At 39.6% G+C, this 23,728-nt stretch overlaps 1 protein-coding gene across 1 annotated transcript in view; it reads right to left on the reverse strand.

Annotated features, from left to right (window-relative positions):
* Positions 1-16,435, reverse strand: part of m (miniature) — a 601,465-nt gene extending 585,030 nt beyond the window's left edge. The window contains exon 1 of the mRNA XM_067153037.2: positions 16,289-16,435. The gene's annotated coding sequence lies outside the window, so the exon portion shown is untranslated. The remainder of the gene's footprint in view (positions 1-16,288) is intronic.
* Between the last annotated feature and the right edge of the window lie 7,293 nt (positions 16,436-23,728).

The raw sequence follows: 23,728 nt of genomic DNA on the forward strand, positions 1-23,728 counted from the left end.
CGGTAGGCCCGTGAGATTCGAAGAGCAAAACCCCTTTGAATCTGTAGCAGTTTAACCTGAGCCCATTTCCTTTCGAAAATACTTCAAAAACCCGAAACATAGTATACAATTAGTGGAACGTAGGCTGTGTAATAAATTACTCCTAGAACCTCCGAGTTAAGGCCCTTAGATGATCTGCAAGCAATCGATAGGCCTTGTAATAATTTACTAGATTTCAGTTGCAGTTTGTTCATGTGTACTCTAAAAGTTAAGTGTCTCTATAGTATGACACCCAGGTATGATAGCCGATCTTCCAAACGTATATTATGACCATTCATCATAATGTTTGGTAGCTTATTTCTAGTTTTCTTCTTCTCGTGTTTTTTTTTTTTTTTTTTTTTTTGCTAGGGGCTTTACGTCGCACCGACACAGATAGGTCTTATGGCGACGATGGGATAGGAAAGGCCTAGGAGTTGGAAGGAAGCGACCGTGGCCTTAATTAAGGTACAGCCCCAGCATTTGCCTGGTGTGAAAATGGGAAACCACGGAAAACCATCTTCAGGGCTGCCGATAGTGGGATTCGAACCTACTATCTCCCGGATGCAAGCTCACAGCCGCGCGCCTCTACGCGCACGGCCAACTCGCCCGGTTTCTCGTGGTTTTTAAAGGGTTCAGTTTATTTTCAGTGCCCCACTGAAATAGAATATCTAAGGCCAAGTTAGCTCGGTTGCCCAAATCCTGTGCGCTATCAGCTTCAGTTAAAAGAAGAGCATAATCAGCATAAGCTAGGACCTTGCAAACAGTCGGAAGGGGCAACTGTAGAAGCTCGTCGTAGAGGATATTCCAAAAACCAGGACTGCAGGCAGATCCTTGCGGGCATCCTTCATTGATACTTTTTGAAGTGACTGCAGTTCCAATCTGAAGTTTTACTTTCCGATTGCTGGAATAAGCTAGTATTAGCTGAAATAAGTTTTTAGGGCATTGTTTTTTCTTCAACTGAGAAAGAAGTTTTGGCCACCAGGCGTTATCAAAGGCGTCGGTTACACAAAGTGAAATCAATAAACCTATTTTCTTTCCAGAGAATACATCCTGAATCCATTCAACCACTGCATGAAAAACATCCTCAGTGGATTTTTGTGGCGTGAAGCCATATTGCTTTGATCTTAGATGATTATAGTAATATCTGTCGTGCATAACACGATCAATCATCAACTTCTCCAATAATAATAATAATAATAATAATAATAATAATAATAATAATAATAATAATAATGAGCCTCCGTGGCTCAGGGGGCAGCGCGCCGGCCTCTAACCGCGAGGCTCCGTGGTTCAAATCCTGGCCAATCCATGTGAGATTTGTGCTGGACAAAGCGGAGGCGGGACAGGTTTTACTCCGGGTACTCCGGTTTTCCCTGTCATATTTCATTCCAGCAACACTCTCCCATATCATTTCATCTGTCATTCAATAATCATTGCCCCAGAGGAGTGCGACAGGCTTCAGCAGCCGGCACAATTTCTATCTTCGCCGCTAGATTGGGGCTTCATTCAATCCATTACTGACCCGCTCAAATGACTGGAAACAGGCTGTGGATTTTCAATAATAATATAATAATAATAATAATGTTATTGATTTTACGTCCCGTTAACTACCTTTTACGATTTTCTAAGACGCCTAGGTGCAGGAATTTTGTTCCGCAGGAGTTCTTTTACCTGCCAGTATATCTACCAACACGAGGCTGACGTACTTGAGCATCTTCAAATACCATCGGACTGAGCCAGTGACGAAACTTCGGAGATGGGGTCAGAAGGCCAGCGCCTCAACCGTCTAGCTACTCAGCCCAGCAATAATAATATTTTTTTTTTTTTTTTTTTTGCTAGTTGCTTTACGTCGCACCGACACAGGTACGTCTTATGGCGACGATGGGACAAGGAAGGGCCAGGATTGGGAAGGAAGCGGCCGTGGCCTTAATTAAGGTACAGCCCCAGCATTTGCCTGGTGTGAAAATGGGAAACCACGGAAAACCATTTTCAGGGTCACCGATAGTGGGGTTCGAACCTACTATCTCCCGAATACTGGATACTGGCCGTACTTAAGCGACTGCAGCTATCGAACTCGGTATAATAATAATAATAATAATAATAATAATAATAATAATAATAATAATAATAACGTACAATAGTCGTTGTCGATATTCGTTATTCTTTTATTTCAATCTTTATTTCAATCCTGTCCGCGGCCAGTGGCATTTGAGGGTGTTCAAATGCTACTACTTTGTGTCGCTTCTGGGGGATGAAATTCCATTAAATATCTATAAGAAATGAAGTAACGAATAAATAATTGTATTAATAACCATAACAAAAGATTATGCCGGGCTAAGTCACTGAGAGGGATAAACTTTCTAAGAAAAACTTGGTGAGTTCGATCCCAGTTCAGCCCGGTAGTTTTAGAAGGAGCTTAAATAGGCAAGCCTCACGACGACAGATTTGCTAGCACGTAAAAGAACTCCTGTGGGATAAAATTCTGGCACAATCGGCGTCTCTAAAAAAAGAAAACGTGAAAATGTAGCTGGTGGTACGTAGAAGAGACTTTGGAGAGTTCCTAAGCTGCGTTCTGTTGTGTAGTATCTCATTTATTTTCGTCAGTAGACTATACAGTTGCAGTATAAAGCCGAATACCATCCGCACCTTTTTTTTTTAAATTCTCTATTTATGGTCAATTTTTACATCTCTTACTTTTACCTCAGAGAGCCTGCGTGGCTCAGGTGGCAGCGCGCCGGCCTCTCACCGCTGGATATCGTGGTTCAATTCCCGGTCACTCCATGTGAGATTTGTGCTGGATAAAGCGGAGGCGGGACAGGTTTTTCTCCGATTACTCCGGATTTCCCTGTCATGTTTCATTTCACCAACACTCTTCACTATCATTTCATTTCATCTGTCAGTCATTAATCATTGCCTCAGAGGAGAGCGACAGGCCTCGGCAGCCGGCACAATTCCTACCCTCGCCGCAAGTTGGGGGCTTCATTCATCCCATCCCTGACCCGGTCATTGACTGGAAGACAGGTTGTAGGTTTTAATTTTTCATTTCATTTTTACCTCACACATTGCTTTTTATCTCGGATTATGTACCGTACAGAAAAGTTTGAATTAGGTACAGTACTTGTTTTCTTTTGTATGATTTCTACGTCGCATTGACACAGACAGACCTTATGGTGGAGATGGGACAGATCAGGGGTAAGATTGGGAATGATGTGATCGCGGCCTTAACAAAGATACAGCAGTATTATTTGTTTGGTTTGGAATTAGGAAACCACGGAAAACCATCGTCAGGACTGCCGACAGGGCGGTTTGAACACATTATCTCCCGAATGCAAACTGACAGCTACGCGATCCACACCACGCAGCCAACTAAACCCATTTATTTTTGTCTATGTACCTTTTAGTTAGATCGCGGGAAAACGTCTTACAGGATGTTTCTATACTTGGTAAAGTATTTGATTCCCATGATAGCTGGATTGTGCTAGAACACCTACGCAATGTGTTATCTTATTAGTCTACAGTGATATAGTAATTTCAAAGAAACATTTTGATCTTACACGCTGTAAATATGGAGATATTCACAAATATATAATTATTTCTATTGCTAAGTTCAACGGCGATTATTGCTGACGTGGACATATTATTTAGTCATCATATTAACGAACTAACTGGTGATGGTGGTGGTTGTTATCATGATTGTTCTTACAAGTTGAAAAACCGTGTGGTTATTAGCCCCTATTGATCAAGAATATGATAGAGGTGATAATCGAAATCAGAAGAGAAATGTGAAGCAGCAATCACTCGAAAATTAAGGGGAATAGGAATCAAAGGCAGGGGGTGGGGGTAGGGTGCTGAATTGAATTTATTGATCATGATTTACATGCCACTGAGGCTGAAAAGCCCCTTTATGTAGCGTCTTCTTATAATACAATACAGATTTATGATCACAGTAAGTACATTATTTTTATAATATTAAAGTATTAAACTAAACATGAAACATAAAAAAATTAAAATACAGATACCAAATTCAGTAAGGTTAGGACATACATTATATAATAAGTAAGAAAGTAAATCATTAAGCCCTTCTGTTATTTTGGACTACATGGATTTAAAGAATATAAAGCTAAAGCAGGGAAACAATTGTCTTCGAAATATACATATTTCTGATTGTTCGACACAAGAATGCCTGATCTCAGCCTCTTGCGTACTCCTCCAGAAAGATAGATGTTAAGAACTGCTTTAGTTGTGTACAGTTAGTGTTATTTGCGAAACGGTGAAGGATAAAGACGTTAAAGATACGTGATGCAGTGCAAACAAAGCATTTGTTAAAATTAGTGGTACGATGAAGGGGAATTTGAAGGGTGGTTTTTGTAAACCTATTATCTCTGTTATGTACCGACTCCATAGGTTTAAATGCATTATAAAGGTAGGATGGTGTCTTCAGTGCTGGGGTGCTGGGGAGATGACGACGGCGAAGCGGTATCTTGAAAGCGTGGGTCAACGACAGCTAGTATATAGTAAGTTTATCGTAATAAATGTAAGAAAACAGATCATTGGAAAGGGCAGAAGAATAGAGCAGTGCCAATATAATGATATGGATACTTTTAAGAGGTCTTGAAGTGCGCTCTGGTGGTTATCACTATATACTAGCATTGTTCTGCATCTCGTAAATCACTGTTCCAGTAGGTAGCTATGATGGAGAATGTCTCCTCAGGTTGTTGGTATGTCATAATAATGTGATCACCAGTTAGTTAGCCGTGCGGTGCGCTATGCAGCGACCTGACACGAACGAGATGGTACCGCTCGTTCCGGGAACAGCGGCCAGCTGTCCGGTTCATTCAGCTTGTCTTGCTCTTCCTAATAAATGCTGAATATTCTTGACTCTTCAAGCCATTAGAAAAGATAACGACCTCTTCGTTTCTTGTTCCCTCACCGTGTTCTATGTTGTTGGAACTTTTATACCATCTGCGCTTGTATGAAACGTATTTCCGTCTTTTCAGCGACTGTCGCAGTATGAATGGAAGTACCGCTCTCTACTCAACGTGATTATCATAGCCTACTCTAAAACCTGAGGTGAGAAAATAAACAGAAATCAAGGTAGAAATAGAAAATGAATACCATTATCGAAGACATTAAAGCAGTAAATACCGAGCTCGATAGCTGCAGTCGCTTAAGTGCGGCCAGTATCCAGTATTCGGGAGATAGTAGGTTCGAACCCCACTGTCGGCAGCCCTGAAAATGGTTTTCCGTGGTTTCCCATTTTCACTCCAAGCAAATGCTGGGGCTGTACTTTAATTAAGGCCACGGCCGCTTCCTTCCCACTCCTAGCCCTTTCCTGTCCCATCGCCGCCGTAAGACCTATATGTGTCGGTGCGACGTAAAGCAACTAGCAAAAAAAAAAAGCAGTAAATATGAAAGTAACAGTACTCCTCCTCATACTACTACTACTACTAAATAATAATAATAATAATAAATTTTGATCTGATGCCATCTAGGCTGCCCATACGTCAATTTACGTTCTGGTTTCTCTACCAGACGGTAAGAAGCATTTACTGTAATTCTATATAACAGTTCTGGTCCTCAGACCGTGGGGTGTCGGGTTCGATTCTGTGCGGAGTCATGGAATTTTAACCATGAACAGCTTCTTTCTGTTGCTTGAGGTTTGAATGTTCTGTCCGTGACACTCCTTCAAATCATTCATCACATACTAAGCTAATAAATAATTTCATTGCCACGAAGGACGTCACTCACCACCATCGAGTTTCTGTCTTTTGTCTATTGTGTTCATGGCTGTAGCCGTCCGGCTCCATGGCTAAATGGTTAGCGTGCTGGCCTTTGGTTACAGGGGTCCCGGGTTCGATAACCGGCAGGGTCGGGAATTTTAACCATAATTGGTTTATTCCCCTGGCACAGGGACTGGGCGTATGTGTCGTCTTCATCACGAAGCGCAGGTCGCCTACGGGTGTCAAATCAAAAGACCTGCACCTGGCGAGCCGAAGTCCTCGAACACATCCCGGCACTAAAAGCCATACGCCATTCCATTTCATGGCTGTAGTCAATTAAGTCGGACACAATTAATAGTGCTTAAATGCACTAGATCAGTGTTAGAGAATGTATTGGCACGTCACAGGTTTCTTTTCCAGGGAAACTTTCCGGCACTCCAATGTCTTAAAATCGTAATCCATTAGAGGAACGTTACTATTACTTTGCGGTAATTAATGTCTTAAAAATAAAAACAACGAGACAATCATCCTTTCTGGTACAAATCTTATAGGAAATTGGAAGAGATCCAGATCTCCGAATAACGAAGATATGAAGGGATATGTAGGCATGAAAATGAGAAAACTTATTGTCCTCACAAATCTAATACCTATCCGATAGAGTATAAGTGCTTTCAAACGGTGGTCGAATAGGAAAGATGAAAATGATGAGTCTCGAATAAGTGTCCGTAATGCCAAACTCAGGGAGGAGCCCAATGACAGAAGCTATATGAGAAATGAAGTTGTGTGTAAAAATCAGTTTAAATGATGAAGTACCGGGCGAGTTGGCCGTGCGGTTAGGAGCGCGCAGCTGTGAGCTCGCATCTGGGAGATAGTGGGTTCGAACCCCACTGTCGGCAGCCCTGAAGATGGTTTTCTGTGGTTTCCCATTTTCACACCAGGCAAATGCTGGGGCTGTACCTTAATTAAGGCCACGGCCACTTCCTTCGCATTCCTAGGCCTTTACTGTCCCATCGTCGCCATAAGACCTATCTGTGTCGGTGCGACGTAAAGCAAATAGCAAAAAATGATGTAATGATAATTGAATTGAAGACTTGGAGTCCAATGGCGCAGATGTAGAGGGTAAGACAATCAGGGGAAAACGTTGGAGATGATTAAGACAATGCCAGTTTTAGGATATAACACAGAGTAAATAAGAAGCACAGCGTAACATTTATGTTAGGATAGTGCTAGATAGCAGTATGCAACATTTATGTTCACGTATATGAATATAGCCAGTTGCGAAAAGTCGAGTGTTCGCCTCCTTGGCTGGTCAGAGTACTGGTCTTTAGTTCAAATGGTTCTGGGTTCGATTTCTGGCCCGGCTGGAGATTTCAAATCCATATGGTTCCTACAATTCGGGGACTGGGAATTTGTGTTTCTCATTATCCCAACACATTCCTCTTCATATTCACACAAAACATCACACTACCAATCACCATAAACACGTAAAAGTGAATATTGTATATCTGTCCACATAGTGTTGCCGTCAGGAAGGGCATCCCACTGTAAAACTGCTCTACATTCACATGTTCGACACAGGTTACGCGACCCCACCAGGTGGGAAAAGTGATAGAAAATTAAGATTTGCTACGAATCGGCGACAATCTGACATGACACTTCAAACAAACGAAGGTCCTACTGTGTTTTCATGAAATGACTAAAATCTGCCCACTTTTCTCCGTGTCTTTATAGCCGTGGGCACGAAGGGACACGTAATGCAGAGTGCATAGAGAAAATGTGTTGACCCCACTACGAGTATCGCTGAACATCAAACTTTAGGCCTATACTGTGAGAAGTTTTCCTGGGGATATTTAACACACTCCTTCCTAGCAACAATGGTTGAATGCTTTGTTTTAAGACTCGGATGATTTAATGTAAATAATACATTAATCTATTGCATACGATACCTTAACTTAAATTAAATACAACACAAGTATAAGTACCTGTCTGTCTACTAATCTATTTCTAAAAACTCGCATTTCACGGAATTTCTTTTCAGCCTGACATTGTTCCCACTTAGTTCTAGTTCGACCTTTCCCGATCTCACGTGTTACATTAATTCTCCAATAGGTAGAAGCTCTGTTTCTTCTTCCTTTTCTTACTTTACTTGTGAGATTATAATAATGTAATAATTGTACTTGTTTTACATCTCACTAACACATCGCCGAGGTGCCAGCATTTTGACTCCCGGGAACTTTTTCGCTGCCAATAAATCTACCGACATAAGGCTGACGTACTTAACCACCTTGAATTACTACTGGGCTAAGTCGCGATTGAAGGGGCTGCCTGGCCGAGGCGATAAAGGCTTGCTCGGTTCGCCTGAATCCACGTCCGGAAGTCGTAAAATTTAAGAAGGGAGATTTCCACTTCCGCAGGTGCACATGGCCCTGAGGTTCACTCAGCCTACACCAAAATTGAGTACCGGGTTAATTCCTGGGGGCAAAGGCGGCCGGGCGTAGAGCTAGCCCCTCTACCCCATCAAGTGTCGATGTTACGGATAGTGGAAGCCTTTACCTTCCACACCTCCAAGGGACTTCATGGCCTGTACGGAGATTGCTTTTTTTTAGACGCGATCGAAACCACCAACTTGAGCTCAAAAGGGCAGTGATATACCGTCTGAGCTAGTCAGCCTGGCTATTTATGAGATTATAGACCTTGATAAGGCTTAAAATAAACCTGAAGTAATAGTTTTCCCGATACCTGTTTTCAAGAGTACATAAGCCGGCTGTCAGAATTTATATCTTATCCTTGGGTACCAGGTTCGATTCCCGGGAGGTAAACATTCAATGCACTTGGCGCGCGGACTGGATACTTGTGCTGTTCCAAGCATCCCTGTGAAAAATCCTCATGACTAATTCCAGTCATGCGACCGGGTCAGGAATGGAACGAATGAAGCCCCCACCTAGCACCGAGGCTAGGAATTGTGCCGGCTGCCGAAGCCTATCGCACTCCTCTCCTAGCATCCGTGTAATTTCCAGAAAAAATATAATAATACCGGACGAATTTGGCCGTGCGGTTAGGGGCGCGCTGCTGTGAGCTTGCATCTGGGAGATAGAGAGTTTGAACCCCACTGTTGCCAGCCCTGAAGATGGTTTTCCGTGGTTTCCCATTTTCACACCAGGCAAATGCTGGGGCTGTACCTTAATTAAGGCCACGGCCGCTTCCTTTCCATTCCCAGACCTTTCCTATCTCATCGTAGCCATAAGACCTATCTGTGTCGGTGCGACGTAAAACAAATAGCAAATAATAATAATAATAATAATAATAATAATAATAATAATAATAATAATAATAATAATAATAATAATAATAATATTGACTTTACGTCCCATTACATATTTTACGGTTTTCGGGGACACCTAGGTGTCAGAAATCGTCCCGCAGGAGTTCTTTGACGTGCCCGTAAATCTACCGACACGAGGCTGACGTATTTGAGCAACTTCAAATACCACCGGGCCGAACCGGGATCGACTCTGCCTAGTTGGGCTCAGAAGGCCAGCGCTCTACCTTCTGAGCTACTCAGCTCGGGAGAGAAAATACTACCCTCCATCATAATAAAATGCAGTTTTCTTTACACGACAGACGCTACCCACCGTCTACGGAGGATTTGCCAATGACTGAACCACGCTAGCAATAGACGTATGCAATTTTTACTATTATTAAGAGAATCTTCGAGCAAATATCTCTAAAATTGTGAGTTATAAGGACAAATACCTTCCGTTCATACTTCAAGATGGATTATTAGCACGTTTCTAGAAAACATGTCGAACAAGTTATCTCCACCTTAGTTCAGACAGCAAGTGCGTCAGCCCGGAGCTGTCACTGAAGGGCTACTTCGATGGGAATCTGAGTTCCGAAAAGCAAAAGATGAGCTTAATTTTCCTAAAAGTCACTAGCATGTTTATCATTAAAATGGTAAAAAATATTGTCTCTTTAATATTAACAATAATTAATACGGAATTCTTCAGACGATGTTCTGTTCTTGGCCCTTTCCAGGTTTAAATTAACGCTTCAGTTTTTCTCACTGCACATGAAAAGATAAGAACTTGCACTACTGAAAAAATATGCTTGAGCATATATATATGAATGCACATTTGAATGTCGTAAAACATCTCCAATGCAACATGGGAAATAAACGTAAATTGATTACAAATCATCAAATTAGGCCTAAGTAAGTATTCTTGAAGCGGTCTCGTAAATTTACGTGTTAACCATACAGAATTTCTTTAAAAATGTAGACGCATTCAAGTAATATAAATTTTTGTCAAAAAGTTCGTCTAGTTTCTACATTTCGCCTTCGGATTAACTGTTAAACTTTGTCACTTTTGTTGTTGTAAACTTGATCTGAAGACGTGAGATAAGATAGTGACATCCCTCTGTATTATTTGTGACTCACACAATGGCTACTCAAAATATGTACTGTATTTCTCGGAATGAAGTTCTATGTACACTACTTCATTTAACAACAAAGTGGCAGGCATTCTAGATCTCATGTACAGTGCGTAATATATGCATTGATTCATCGTCAATGATCTGTGAACAGAAACTAAATTGATGTTCATTCACAGGAATACTACACAGTGCTTCACATACATGACTTCATACGATTTCTATTTTCTCTAGAGTAAATAAAGGTTTTGTACATGCAAAGCGATTTAAAGGGATCTTATTATAAATGTATATCGTTAGTATAGAGAAATCAACATAGAAAGAGCCAAAGTGTCATCCATGAATCAAGATGTAGTCAAGAGTCTGTTTTAATTATCTAAAGGAAGCGTGAAGGTCGAGTACCTTACTAGATTGACAGCATAGCAGTAACGGTTCAGATTTCTTCCACATAATGTCAGATTATTCAAATGACATTCGTATCCCTGTTTGTCAAATTCCACATGAAACTGGAGGTCCTGTGAAGGTCACTATATCACACTACAGGCTTGTTCTAATTTTGAATTTTGAGAATAATTTTTCTTCGGTCTCGACATTTTTCTTTCATTTTCTGTGGACTGATTATATTGATTATTACTGTTTCAAAGGAAGTACAAATAAACAGCATCTGCTCAGTTCTCCTTTTAATTATTGTCTTTATGTATATAATTGTCTCTTCCAAATTATAGAGTAAATAAAGGTTTTGTACTTGCAAAGCGATTAAAAGGGATCTTATTATATATTATATATATCGTTAGAATAGAGAAATCAACATAGAAAGAACCAAAGTATCATCCATGAATCAAGATGTAGTCAAGAGTCCATTTTGAATACATTTTTCCTTATTGATTCAGTACTGGCAATCATAGAGGTCGAGAAAGGAGTGGAACAGGATATTTCAAAAATATTTCCAGTAATCGGAAGCATATGATGCCAAATTTCAATGAAATTTATTTTCAACGGCATATAACAACTTCCTGTATTTCCAAGCAAGCAAGCAAGCAAGTGACTGTTAATATAGTGATCAAAGTCACGGAATCTCCAGTTTTACCGGGAATCTGAAAACTGCGGATGCGTATTTCCATTCCGAAAATCCCACATTACATGGCCGGTTTCTGTATTTTAACTGATAAATGACATTGTACAAAAATGGGATCGTAAGCCTTTCATAAATTAAAAATTAATTTTCGAGTCTGACCAGTGGAAGGGTTGAGTCAAAGGTAGCCTATATGTGAATGGAGAGAGAAATTATAAGATTCGAGAGTGAGTGTAGGTTACTGTCCCGGTGGGAGGGAGATATATACTTGAAAAATGTTCACTGAAGATGTCTTAGAAGTCACATAACAGACACCTGTGGTTTCTATTCAACTGAGAGCTCTTCATTTGAGTAACTAGAAACTGGTATTCGATCTATTTTTAATGTACTGGATAAGCTATTCTTAGCTTCACCGACACCAAGAATGTTACGTACACGCCGTTTATAACGTTGATATTTACATCATTCAGTCAGTTTTACATAGTGTTTAATAATTTGGTTCATGTTGATGATGATCTTGATCATGATGATGACGATATTAATGGCAATAGACTAATAATATCGAATGAGCAGGCCATACGTTTAGTGTCACGTAGCTGTCAGCTAGCCAACCCTCAACAGCCCTGAATATGGTCTTCGTAGTCTCCCATTTTCACAACATGAAAATGTTGACGGTTGTATCTTAATTAAGGCCACGGCCCACCATCAATTTTTGGGTTTTCGGAGACTCTGAGGTGCCGGAATTTAGTCCCGCAGGAATAAGAATTGGCATAGTTATTGACTGGAAAATGTAATCTAATTTTTGTTTCGTCTTGGAATGGAGTTAGTTATTAATAAAAATATTTCTATATAGCACTATGGTTAAATAGCCTTCAGGTTTCGTGAATAATTCTATTTCAGAAATGTAATACGTTTAATGCAGCAATTTAATAAGTTACTGAAAATTGTCATGGAAGTTTTCACAATGGAAGTCATAAAACTACACAAGTTTCAAGAAACGTGAATAAATACATTGCATTAACTTCCTATAGACATAACAAGTTCAAATGTTAATTATTATGTAAGTCCTTCATATCATTTATATGTAATCCAGAAACAAAAAAGTAATGTCGTAGAAGTTAAGCATTTTAGATAGTAACTGTATAAAAATAAATCACAATAAAGTTATTGATTTAGGTTGATATTTCTAGTTTCTTAAATTAACTGTATCTGACATAGAACTGATTTCATGTCTGAGCTGGAACGAGTTTAGGAGAAAGCACAATTGAGTTGATGAACGAAAATCTTTAAACAGCTGTGGCACATACTTTATAATGTAAACTAACTCATTCATAGCTAAACGAAATATATTTGATTCATTGGCAAGAAATATCTCCTGTATCTCTTAAATAATGATGACCACTAGGATTAAAACGTACTGACACACTGGAGCGAAACGCTGGAGTATTTACGACTAAGAAGCCTGGCTTTAGATAACCAAGGACTGTGTTCAATGATATGTAGCCCTAGGGAAGATATTAGATTGAAATGTCAGTCGATTCACCATAATTCTAACGAGCCAATTACCTCGTCATATAAATTGAGGTTAGGAATGATAGCGACATCGAGTTAGGAAATACATTCAAAGGGAAGAAGAGACATATTACTTCTATTTATAATCTACTCGTATAAAATGTGTACTATCAGAAAAGAAAGGACGTGGAATGTTTACCAGCTTAATCGTGTGCTAATTTTTATCTGTTTGCAAACCACCATGAAATGCTGATTTAGACAACTGTTTAATAATTTTGTTAACAAGAATAGTCCAACTGTAGTGAAATATGGCCTAAAGATAACAATGCTTGTGAAATTCAATATATAAAATGATATGGTACACCATTTTCATACGTATCAAATTCACAACAACGAAAATATCAACTGAGCCTTTTGAGCATGTGGATTAATAGTCGGTTGTAGTCAAGCATTAGCCTACTGCTAGGAACAAACCCAAACCAAGAACATATGCAACAGACCGATTCTAACCTTAATTTGTATCAGCTGACTAATGAACTAATATTACTAGTGAAGATATTTTATTAGTCATGTGTAAATCTTTATGAAACAGAATTTGGTTAACTAATAATTATTTTCATGAGTTCTAATATTATTAGCTAATATTATTAGTTTGTTTTATGAAACAGGGCCCAGACTTTAAAAAGTTTGTAAATAATATTCTGACATACATTGGAGTGGATGGAATAAATCTCCTTAAAAAAATCCGAGCATTCTAATGGAACACTTACCTCTTAAGTATAATTTTCAGCGACATCATTTACTCACAGTTTTGAGCAATTGGGCCTAGATATTGTATGACTTGATGAAAATGTTGTATTCACTACATATAAATTTGCACGAGTATTTGTCAAATGGTTTGGTCCAGTTTGTTGCTACTTGCAGACAATAGCACTGGTTGGATTTCTTTTATTACAAGTCCGCTGGACCAGTCAATATATCCCCTAAGCTTAATGGGAACAATAGTTTTCAAACGATTAGTAGGTAATATCTTACACGCACACTTAGATAGAAAAAAATAACGTCAGGTATTTATCTTCGTTGATAACATAGGGGGAGAGAGAGCCAGTTTATTTCTTTTCTTTCTACTCTTCTCTCTTTCCATATGTTTTGTATTTGGCGTGACATAAAATAAAGAGTATTTCCGTTTATTCACTTCAGTCATTTTGTAGTAAAACGAACACATGGCGTGCAAGACATAGTAGAAAATTGATGTTTAGAGCAGGTTATGGGTAAACTGCTTGATTATAACACAATCTAACTAATTAGACACACAAAGGATGTAGACTGAAATATACGTGCATCTCTTTATTCTTTGTATGAACTGTAGAACATCCTATTTGTTTAGCAGAAATGCAAATTTACGGTGTTTCACTAGTAAACGCTAAATATAAGTAATTTCTATTTTCTCTTTAATATTATGCCTACTTCAATTCTGGAAGGTAATAAAATCATATTCATATAGATAATTTTAAACTGTGAAGTCGTGCGTAATCGAGCAAAGTCTACGTGCATTGTTTGCAAAGTCAGCATCAACTGGATTAATTTATTGTATTCTTCAACACTCATTCCATTTCATTCTAGTCTATTAAGACCATGTCGAAGATACTCATTTTGAGTGACATTTAATACATGCTGGTGCTAAATTCCTCAATGTTGACAAACTGCTTGATCATTTTGGAAGGTCATAAGAGACTTAGTGTCAAAATATCGGATTGTTATGTAGAGTAGTGGCAATGCAGATGGTACAGGATGTATAATACCAGTACAGTGCATGTAGTGGTAGTTGGACACGACGTGAACATGGTACTGTACGGTCGTGAATTAATTTTTACAAGAGGCTTGAACAAACGGTGAAACAAAGGCACGTGCTAAGTACAGCTAATATGATAGTCTGCTGTACGCTAGACCGGTTGTTGCTTTGCTTGCATCATCTCTCTTACAGTGTTCACCAATACTGTCCATAATGCCTCTTAGTGTCACTTTTATTTTCAATCACTGAAGAACTACTCTCCATTCTAGTGCTAGAATGACTGACACTCAAGTTGAAATAAGTAAACTTATTTCATGAGTGCTATAAATTAATACTTTCTCAAAAATTAGTGTATAATTGCAGCAAGACAGGAATTATGCTCTTCTTAAGAGTGAGCAATTGGCACAGCCAGGAAGGTATGTGGTACAAACGTATCTTTTATATACAATTTTAATTAATTATTAGGTGAGAATTATAATTGATAATCGAATTATGAGTTGGAAACTCAATTTGAAAGATTCTTTTCAAACTGAGAACTTTTGCAAGACAGAATTTTGTCTTATATTAATTTGTTACCATATCCCTTGTCAGTTGTAAGATGTTTAAATATTTGTACAAGGAATTTTGAAGTTATTTCACGGTCTCTGAACAGTAGGGCCATCGTCCCCTTGGGTCATTGCTATAGGGTCTACCTCTCGTTCGGGTATTTACTGCAGATACCAATAAAATATTCATATTTCACAAAGTTAGAAAAGTCTGTCACCTATTGACGTAGACCTAAATAAATAAAAAATAATAAAAAACTAACCTCGTGATCAAACCTTCCCGTTAAGGTTCCTGGATTTACCAAAACGACTGCTTCCCAGGCATTTGTCTTGCTGATATTGGCTGTATTGCTTGGTTTTATGGACCAGATTGACTACCAATCATGTTACACGCATCAGTTGACCTCACAAGGGTCACGGGACATTTATGATTCAAATCATAGTAAAATTGAAATTCTATTTTAGGAGGATAAATACCGACACGTCATACACATTATTTACAGACACCTGTTACATGCTACAGGCAATCTCCACACCTATCCTTTACGTGCAATTAGCAATTTGGATGACAACACCCTTGCCTTCTTTTTTTAAGTCGAATAGTATCATTCTGAAGAACAACGCATTCGGTACATCAAGAAGTCCCATCCTGGCAACATCGAAACTTATCAGAACACTTCTAAACATGCCATTTGTTGCCATCTTTGCCACAATTTTAGCAATGCACGACAGTTCCCAGTATTAGATGTTTCAAACAGAAAAAAAAAGTATTTGGAGTACGGTGTCTTTTAACCGATCTTTCTATTGCCATATTGCAAGATAGTATTTTCAATATCTTTCGATTACTGATTTCATACACGCTTTTTAAATTTTACATTTCATACTGGAGAAGTTTGAAATAAAACCTATTCATGAAATTTATATTTTATATTATAAAAAGCTAATATCTTAAAACGATTAATATTTTGAAATGGCTTAACATAACAGAGTTAATTGTTCCAACCTGACCCTCTTACTTAACAAATATTGTACAGTGAACAGACATCTGTATGTAATGAAAGATTGTGGTGACTCACATTGCATTTTAATTGCTTTCTGCCAATCCAAGGGCTATAAATGCTGTATTGGTGTAAAGTTCAGCACACTATAATCAAGTCAATGTTTGAAGCAGATTCACTTTTGAAGGACAACAGTGTCTTACCTTATTACTGAAGTGGGTTTGGTCCGGCCCGGGTCTTGCCTTCGTCCTGTCAGTAGCACAGCACACACCGTCCGGAGAGCTGACACATGTTGAAGAAGGGAAGGCGGAAGCTTGAAGCTTGGACTGCTTAAGCCGGCGGGCGGTCGCAAGGCAGTCGCCACATAACGGACCCAAGCCCGCCGTACTCCACTCGTCACACACACTTGGAAACGTACAACCCTTGCTTGACTAGCACCCTTAATATTCAACAACACTATTAGATGTTTATTGCTGTAAAAACGATATTCCTTTATTTTTATGCCTTATGCGTAAAAAAATACAACGGGACACTTGCAAAACTGACTGTAAACAAGCCGTGTAGCCTACTTCTAATTTTCCGATTAGTCAATGACTTAAGTGTAAATCATACTTTTTCTCGAGTCAGCAAAACTATTAAAAGTTGTCGGTCACAACCTTGACCGCTCATGAACTACGCTAGTCATTTTGATGGAAGCAACTTTGTTTATCCTCTGAAAGAGATGTAAACCCGGCACTTTGAGACGTATTCTTTCCAAGCACTGTCAATATAAGTGTACACGATGTCCTACTTTACCAGAAATACCTAGTCAATCTGTTCGTGCTGAGCGCAGGAGCGGCTGTTGGAAGCAGCTGGTTTGAAGATGAATCCACATGCACACACTCGCGCCTGTACACATTCGTCTGCCCGTTCTACCGACAGCAGCAGACTTGGGTGTTGCTGACTTGAGTAGCGTGGTAACCGGCCAACCAATAGGCTCACTGGATACAGGTGGATTGAGAAGTGGGGGGCCTGGTGAAGACAGAGACTGTGTGTAAGAGAAGGACAGGTGATACAGACGGAAGAGGGCAACGACATTGCGCAGTTGATCCATGCAGGACTCTGCCAGGGCGAAGCTTCCTAGACGTAAGTGGCCAGGGAGGATGATGCGAAAGAGGGGGAATGGAATTCATAATTATTTCGGCGTGGTAGGTAGTGTAAGTTTTATGTTTGAGTGACCAGCCAGCAGTGGAAGGGGGAAAGCAAAGATGAAGAGAAAGATGGGAGGAGAAGGTTAAGTGTGTGTGTGTGTGTGTGTGTGTGTGCGCGAGGAGAATTGTGGGGGGGGGGGGGGGTGAAGGGAGACACTTGTAGGCCTCTTCAAGAGCAGAACGGAGGATTAAGTATGTTTCTCTAATGGTTGACAACTACAATATAATAATTTCTAATCATTCCAACAGAACCTCGTTTTGGCAGTGATGCGAAATACCAGGCCATCCAGCATCTAACAGGTGGATAGGTGTCACTGGCCAGCAGACGAGTGAACAAAAGTATAGAATTTTAAAAAGGAAAATGCAACTCAACCTAACTCAACCCACAACGTACCTGCCGGAATAGCGTGCATAACTCCCTCCAGCGATCAAAGGGGAATAATGATTAAAAAAAGAGTGGTTATTTCTCGTTGGGCGCCTGCATGCCTTCCTAAGGGACCTCGTGGGCAGCCCCGAGCTCTTCCCACATTTACGTGGCGGAAAGTCTTCGTATTTTCTTCGAGTTTCTTTCCCTTTTGTTATATCGGAGTAAGCAATTGTGAATTAAAGAATTACTTTGCCTATGAATTTTTTTTTCATTTCTATTAAGATTCCAAACTGAATAGTAAATTTAAAATTAAACTACCATGAACCGTAGGTCATTTAATCTGAATTCCTACTTCAACGCATTAACATACGGTGCCTAAATTCTATTTAAAAAATCATGTTTTCAAGGACTCAATTAGTGAAATGACTGAATCGTGAAATGAAATGAAATGTCGTAAGGCTTTTAGTGCTGGGATATCCCATGACGGGTTCGGCTCGCCAGGTGCAGGTCTTTCTATTTGACGTCCGTAGGCGACCTGCGCGTCGTGATGAGGATGAAATGATGATGAAGACAACACATACACCCAGCCCGCGTGCCATTGGAATTAACCAATTAAGGTTAAAATCCCCGACCCTGCCGGGAATCGAACCCGGAACCCTCTGAACCGAAGGCCAGTACGCTGACCGTTCAGCCAATGAGTCGGACGACTGGATCGTATAAAGTAAGTTATTTTCATTTCATATTTGTAATTTTCGAAAAAAAAAACGTGTTTAATAGACCTAAGAATTCGTAATTTACTTGGCACATCATCAAAAGATTGACACCTCCACAACATTTCTCAACATCTTCCATATTCAGCAACACAAATTCAGTAATTGTTCCACATATTATATTTCATCATATAAATAGATCTATAAACAAAATAAAACTTACTAACATGCATAATTATATCCTGAATACAGGTAATTTGTCCGCCTCTGTGGTGTAGTGGTTAGCGTGATTAGCTGCCACCCCCAAAGGCCCGGGTTCGATTCCCGGCTCTGCCACGAAATTTAAAAAGTGGTACGAGGGCTGGAACGGGGTCCACTCAGCCTCGGGAGGTCAACTGAGTAGAGGTGGGTTCGATTCCCACCTCAGCCATCCTGGAAGTGGTTTTCCGTGGTTTCCCACTTCTCCTCCAGGCGAATGCCGAGATGGTACCTAACTTAAGGCCACGGACGCTTCCTTCCCTCTTCCTTGCCTATCCCTTCCAATCTTCCCATCCCTCCACAAGGCCCCTGTTCAGCATAGCAGGTGAGGCCGCCTGGGCGAGGTACTGGTCATACTCCCCAGTTGTATCCCCCGACCCAGAGTGTGAAGCTCCAGGACACTGCCCTTGAGGCGGTAGAGGTGGGATCCCTCGCCAAGTCCGAGGGAAAAACCGAACCTGGAGGGTAAACAGATGATGATGATGATGATGATATAGGTAATTTGTTATAGATAGTAAGCGATACAGAAAAAGATTCCACGGCCTGTTTCCAGTCATTCGACCGGGTCAGGAATGGAATGAATCTAGCGGCGAGGATAGAAAATGTGCCGGCTGCTGAAGCCTGTCGCACTCCTCTGGGAGAATTATTGACTGACAGACGAAATCAAATGATATTGGAGAGGGTTGCTGGAATATAAGATCACCGGAAAAAGCGGAGTACCCGGAGAAAAACCTAGGCGATACAGATATGTATATTAAAATGCACAGTGCACTTCATCAGGTTGTATTGGATAATAGTTCATATCTAGTAGGCCTACATTCACTGTACAACATTGGTCATATTTTCATATTTATGCAGTATAAGTTTTCACATAAATGTGAATATGTAGAATAGTAAGACTAATTTATGCTTTAATGAGTTAATCTGATGGTGGTAGAGCAAACTTTCTCCTAACCTTCTGAAATCCTTCCTAAAGTTGGTAATATTTTCTCTATATGGTTCATTTTACTTGTATGTGAATGTAGTCCTAACTGACATAATCACATATATACTTGCCTAATGGTTGCAATACAATGCATACTTCTTCGTTAAAAACTGTTATGCTTTTCAGCGTTCAGTCTGCAAGCCTCTGTGAATTTACTGAACGCCGCCACAATCTTCTATTTGTAACTAGCTCTGTCGCCTTGTTATGTTCCATACCTCTTATCTTTAAATCGTTAGAAACTGAGTGTATCCATCGTTGTCGCGGTCTCCCTTTACTTCGCTTACCATCTATGAACGAGTCCATTTTCTCCTACGTAACCTATCCTCATCCATTCGCCTCACATGACCCCACAGCCAAAGCCGGTTTATGCGTACAGCTCCATCAGTCGAGTTCATTCCTTTCTTGGCCTTCATCTCCTCATTCCAAGCACCCTCCTGCCATCGTTTCATTTCGGAGTGGACTTCATTCTTGATCGAAACTGCGAGCTCACTGACTTCTGCTGCAACTTGATTCAATCTCACTTCTTACCGTTCTGGAGAATACACACACTATATACTTGAAATTATCTGCTTGTTAGAATTTTGTATTCCCAACGTGATTTTCAGTTCTCTTAGGCTTCCTACTTACTGACATCAGAATACCATACTCACTGCACTTGTTTTCAAGTTCCAACATATTAGATTGCAGGCTTTCAGCCCTGTCAAACATTAAGACCAAGATAATGGCATAGGCCAAACTGATTACTAGATTTCAACCACCTACCAGAATCGAACAAAGTGGAAACTAAAACTACACCAACTTGGAACTTTAATCAGAAGATGTCACCACTACAATATTATGTAATTTTGTTATTGTGCAGTTTCCTAACCTGAGTGAATGTCTACTTGTTTTGTTTGACATTCATCAAAAATTTTGGACATTTTTCCACATATGACACCGCTAAAAAACTATGATCATGCACTCTGGTGCAAAGGGAAAGAATTTATAATTTAAAGAAGTTTTGTATTTCTCGGTTTTTGTAACTCAACGTTGTTCATTTATTTTTGGGTTGGCAATATTTCCTTTTTTCCGCCAGTTTTGAATCTAACCAATCCCTAATTTCTGTATTTATTTTTCAACCTATCACAGGCTTCTTGTTCGATTCTGAGTGTTACTTTGAAATTCATCCAATAAAATTGAGAGGACGTGGCTAGTTTAATCTTGAATGATCTCGAACCTTCCCTGAGGGTTTATAAACCGCGGCGTTTCACGTCTCTTGGCCAATCGATCGTCATCTTACTGAGTGTGTATGTGTCAAAGCGGGAGGCAGGCGGCCTCTTTCATCGGTCAACAGAACATCTACAAGGTAATGACCACATAACTTCTTTCTTTCTTGCTACCATCCGCAGTTTAACCCGAGGGAAAGTTCCGACTCTTTAGTAAGTAACAACCTTTTTTATTATGTAACTTTCTTCCGGCTGATGTAAAAACCTTCATAAAATCTTTAACTGTAAATCGGGGATACAGAGTGAATTACCCTCTCGAGCTCCCCTTCATCTTGGTTTGAGGTGACTACGTTTTTATAACCTTTTTTCATTCTGTAATATGGTAAAGTAATTTCTATACGAGTTACCTCCGTAGTTTGGGAATAGCCCCTGTTTCATCGGCCTAGAGCCCCTTAGGTTGTTTTAGTGTTCGTATCTAGGAGTGCAAGTATACGCCTCCATTCAGTTTGTGTTTCGGGCCATTTACATAACCTGTTCTTTTCCGCAAAGGCCCTGTGTGTTGGGTACAAGATACCCCTGTTCCAAATTGTAAGTTGGGCCATGGAAGGCCAGAGAGTGTACGATTTTTGATATTGCCTCAAGGAGGCTGAAAGGAAACGGAGAACCGGTTAGCTCTTTCTTAAATTTTGTAATTGTAAAGTGCGCCTCTGGGAGGCTAGATATTGCAAATTTAAGAGCAAGTGCTCTTTGAATTAGGGGATTTCTGCCCTTTACTAAAGTCGTCCTTTTTTTAAATTGTAAATATGAGCTGGGAGCTCAAGAATTGTAAAGCGAGGGGCTTGAAGCCCAGGACCTGTCGAATTCACTAATATTGTATTTTCCTTGACTTTTTCCAAAATTGCTAATTGTACCTGTTAGATTGTTATTTGTTGATTTTCGAAATTCTAAAGAAATATAACCTTTGTTAAAGTTTTAATCCAATTCTTGACATTGTAGTTAGACCCATTCACCCCAGCACCTTCTTTAACCTCTTTCTGCTCCACTGGTAAACCCGTAATAATAATAATAATAATAATAATAATAATAATAATAATAATAATAATAATAATATAGTTCCTTCAAATGCTACAGATTTTAAGTCATGCAGTGGTGGCGGGATTTTGTTCTACAGGAGTTCCTTAAAGGTCGGAAATCCAACGACGTGGAGTTTAAAACATCCTAAAACACCACCGACTCCAGTCGGAATTCAATTATCCAAGTTGGGAAATAGGATGACAAAGATTTACCGACTGCGTCATTGAGATTGGTGAAAATACAGTAAGTCGGAACACGTCAACAATGTTATAGGGGAGACCGGGGCATGTTGTTACAATTTTTGGTTTTCATTTTTTTAAATTTTAAGGTGAATAGTACATGAAATTTCAATTTTGCTGATAGAAGGAACAAACTTATATCATAAGAATAGCAGTTGAAAAATTCTAGAACATGCACACATTTGTCAATAAGATACATTATTATAAGATTAGGTATTCTGTAACAACATGCCCCACAGCGGGGCAGGTTGTTACATGCGAGGGGCACTTTGTTACATAGAGTAAAATGTCACTGAAAATATGATAAATATTTATAATTTTCATTTTAAATTCAAAATATGTTTAGACCATTCATTAAATATAACATAATTATCTGTTCAGTCTTATCCTTGGCTTTGACAATATGAAAGTGACTTAGGTATGAGCGATGCTAGTAATGTCATTCCTTATGCAGCCAGTCCCTGCTATGAATGGTGTGAAAATGTTGCTCATCAGGTCAGTTGGTGCATGCATTTCAGTGGGCTTGGCAGACTGATATGTTTGTGACTCCTGGCTCGGTGAGGAAAGCAACGGTAAACTACCTCACTCCTCATTTCCCTTGTACGCCTCTTCAGTGATGCCTAGGCCATCCATGACAGCTGATGGCGGAGTTGTTGAGGATCCAACCAGGCTTATGGCTTAGGACTGACCGTACATACACAATTAATATCATAGGTTATCACCTGCCCCTATGACCTAATTAACATCATTTTAAACCAATACTCTACTAGTTTTTTATGGTCTGAGCTGAAGTTTATTCACGTAGCCTACAGTGAAGACAAAAAAATATGAAAAAATGCCCCTCTAAAATTATTTATGTCTCAAACATGCCGTAATCTTCTAATGTTTCTGGTAATTTGAGACTATCTGTGCTAATGGTAACTGTGGATATACTTGAGCCAGGCTTGTTCCACGAAGAATCGTTACATGTATCAACGTGCCCCGCGTGGTAAGTAACAACTAGCCCCAGTAGGCGCCATCTTATATTTTGTGTTACAGTTAATCACAGAGGAAAGATAGAATTATCTTACATTAGAAAACTAAGGCTTATGTCTGAGGGTTTAAATCACAAACAGAAAAAATCTGTTTACCTGTATATTTGATCACGTGGTTAAAGATCGGAAAGGTGCAAGACGCTGCCTAAACACACAGCGAAAATAAACTTTTCCATTTTAAAAAATTCACAGATCCACACGCAGCCTGAGACTCCCTTGGATTGTGAGCGACGGTAAGGTCAACACATTATATGGAGAGGGGTGCGCTGCTCCTATTGGTTTTTTCAAAAAGATGTTTGTAACAACCTGCCCCTGTAACAACTAGCCCCGGTCTCCCCTACATGAGTTATAGTCTTAATTCTATCATTAAAACAACATCTTCAGTAAATGACTGAGTGAAAATCTGTTGAGATTTCCTTCAATGAGCTCACCATTTGTAAGACAGAACAACGAAGTGACAATGGCATTTCTTGCACTTGCTTGCTACTAGCCCCTGTCTGATATTCCTTAGCCAATTCATCATTTCTTACGATTTTGAAACATTTTAGGGGAAACATGTTTAAATTTGTGGCATTTCATTG

The sequence above is a fragment of the Anabrus simplex genome, chromosome 1 (assembly GCF_040414725.1).
Source record: "Anabrus simplex isolate iqAnaSimp1 chromosome 1, ASM4041472v1, whole genome shotgun sequence".
Taxonomy (NCBI): Eukaryota; Metazoa; Arthropoda; class Insecta; order Orthoptera; family Tettigoniidae; genus Anabrus; species Anabrus simplex.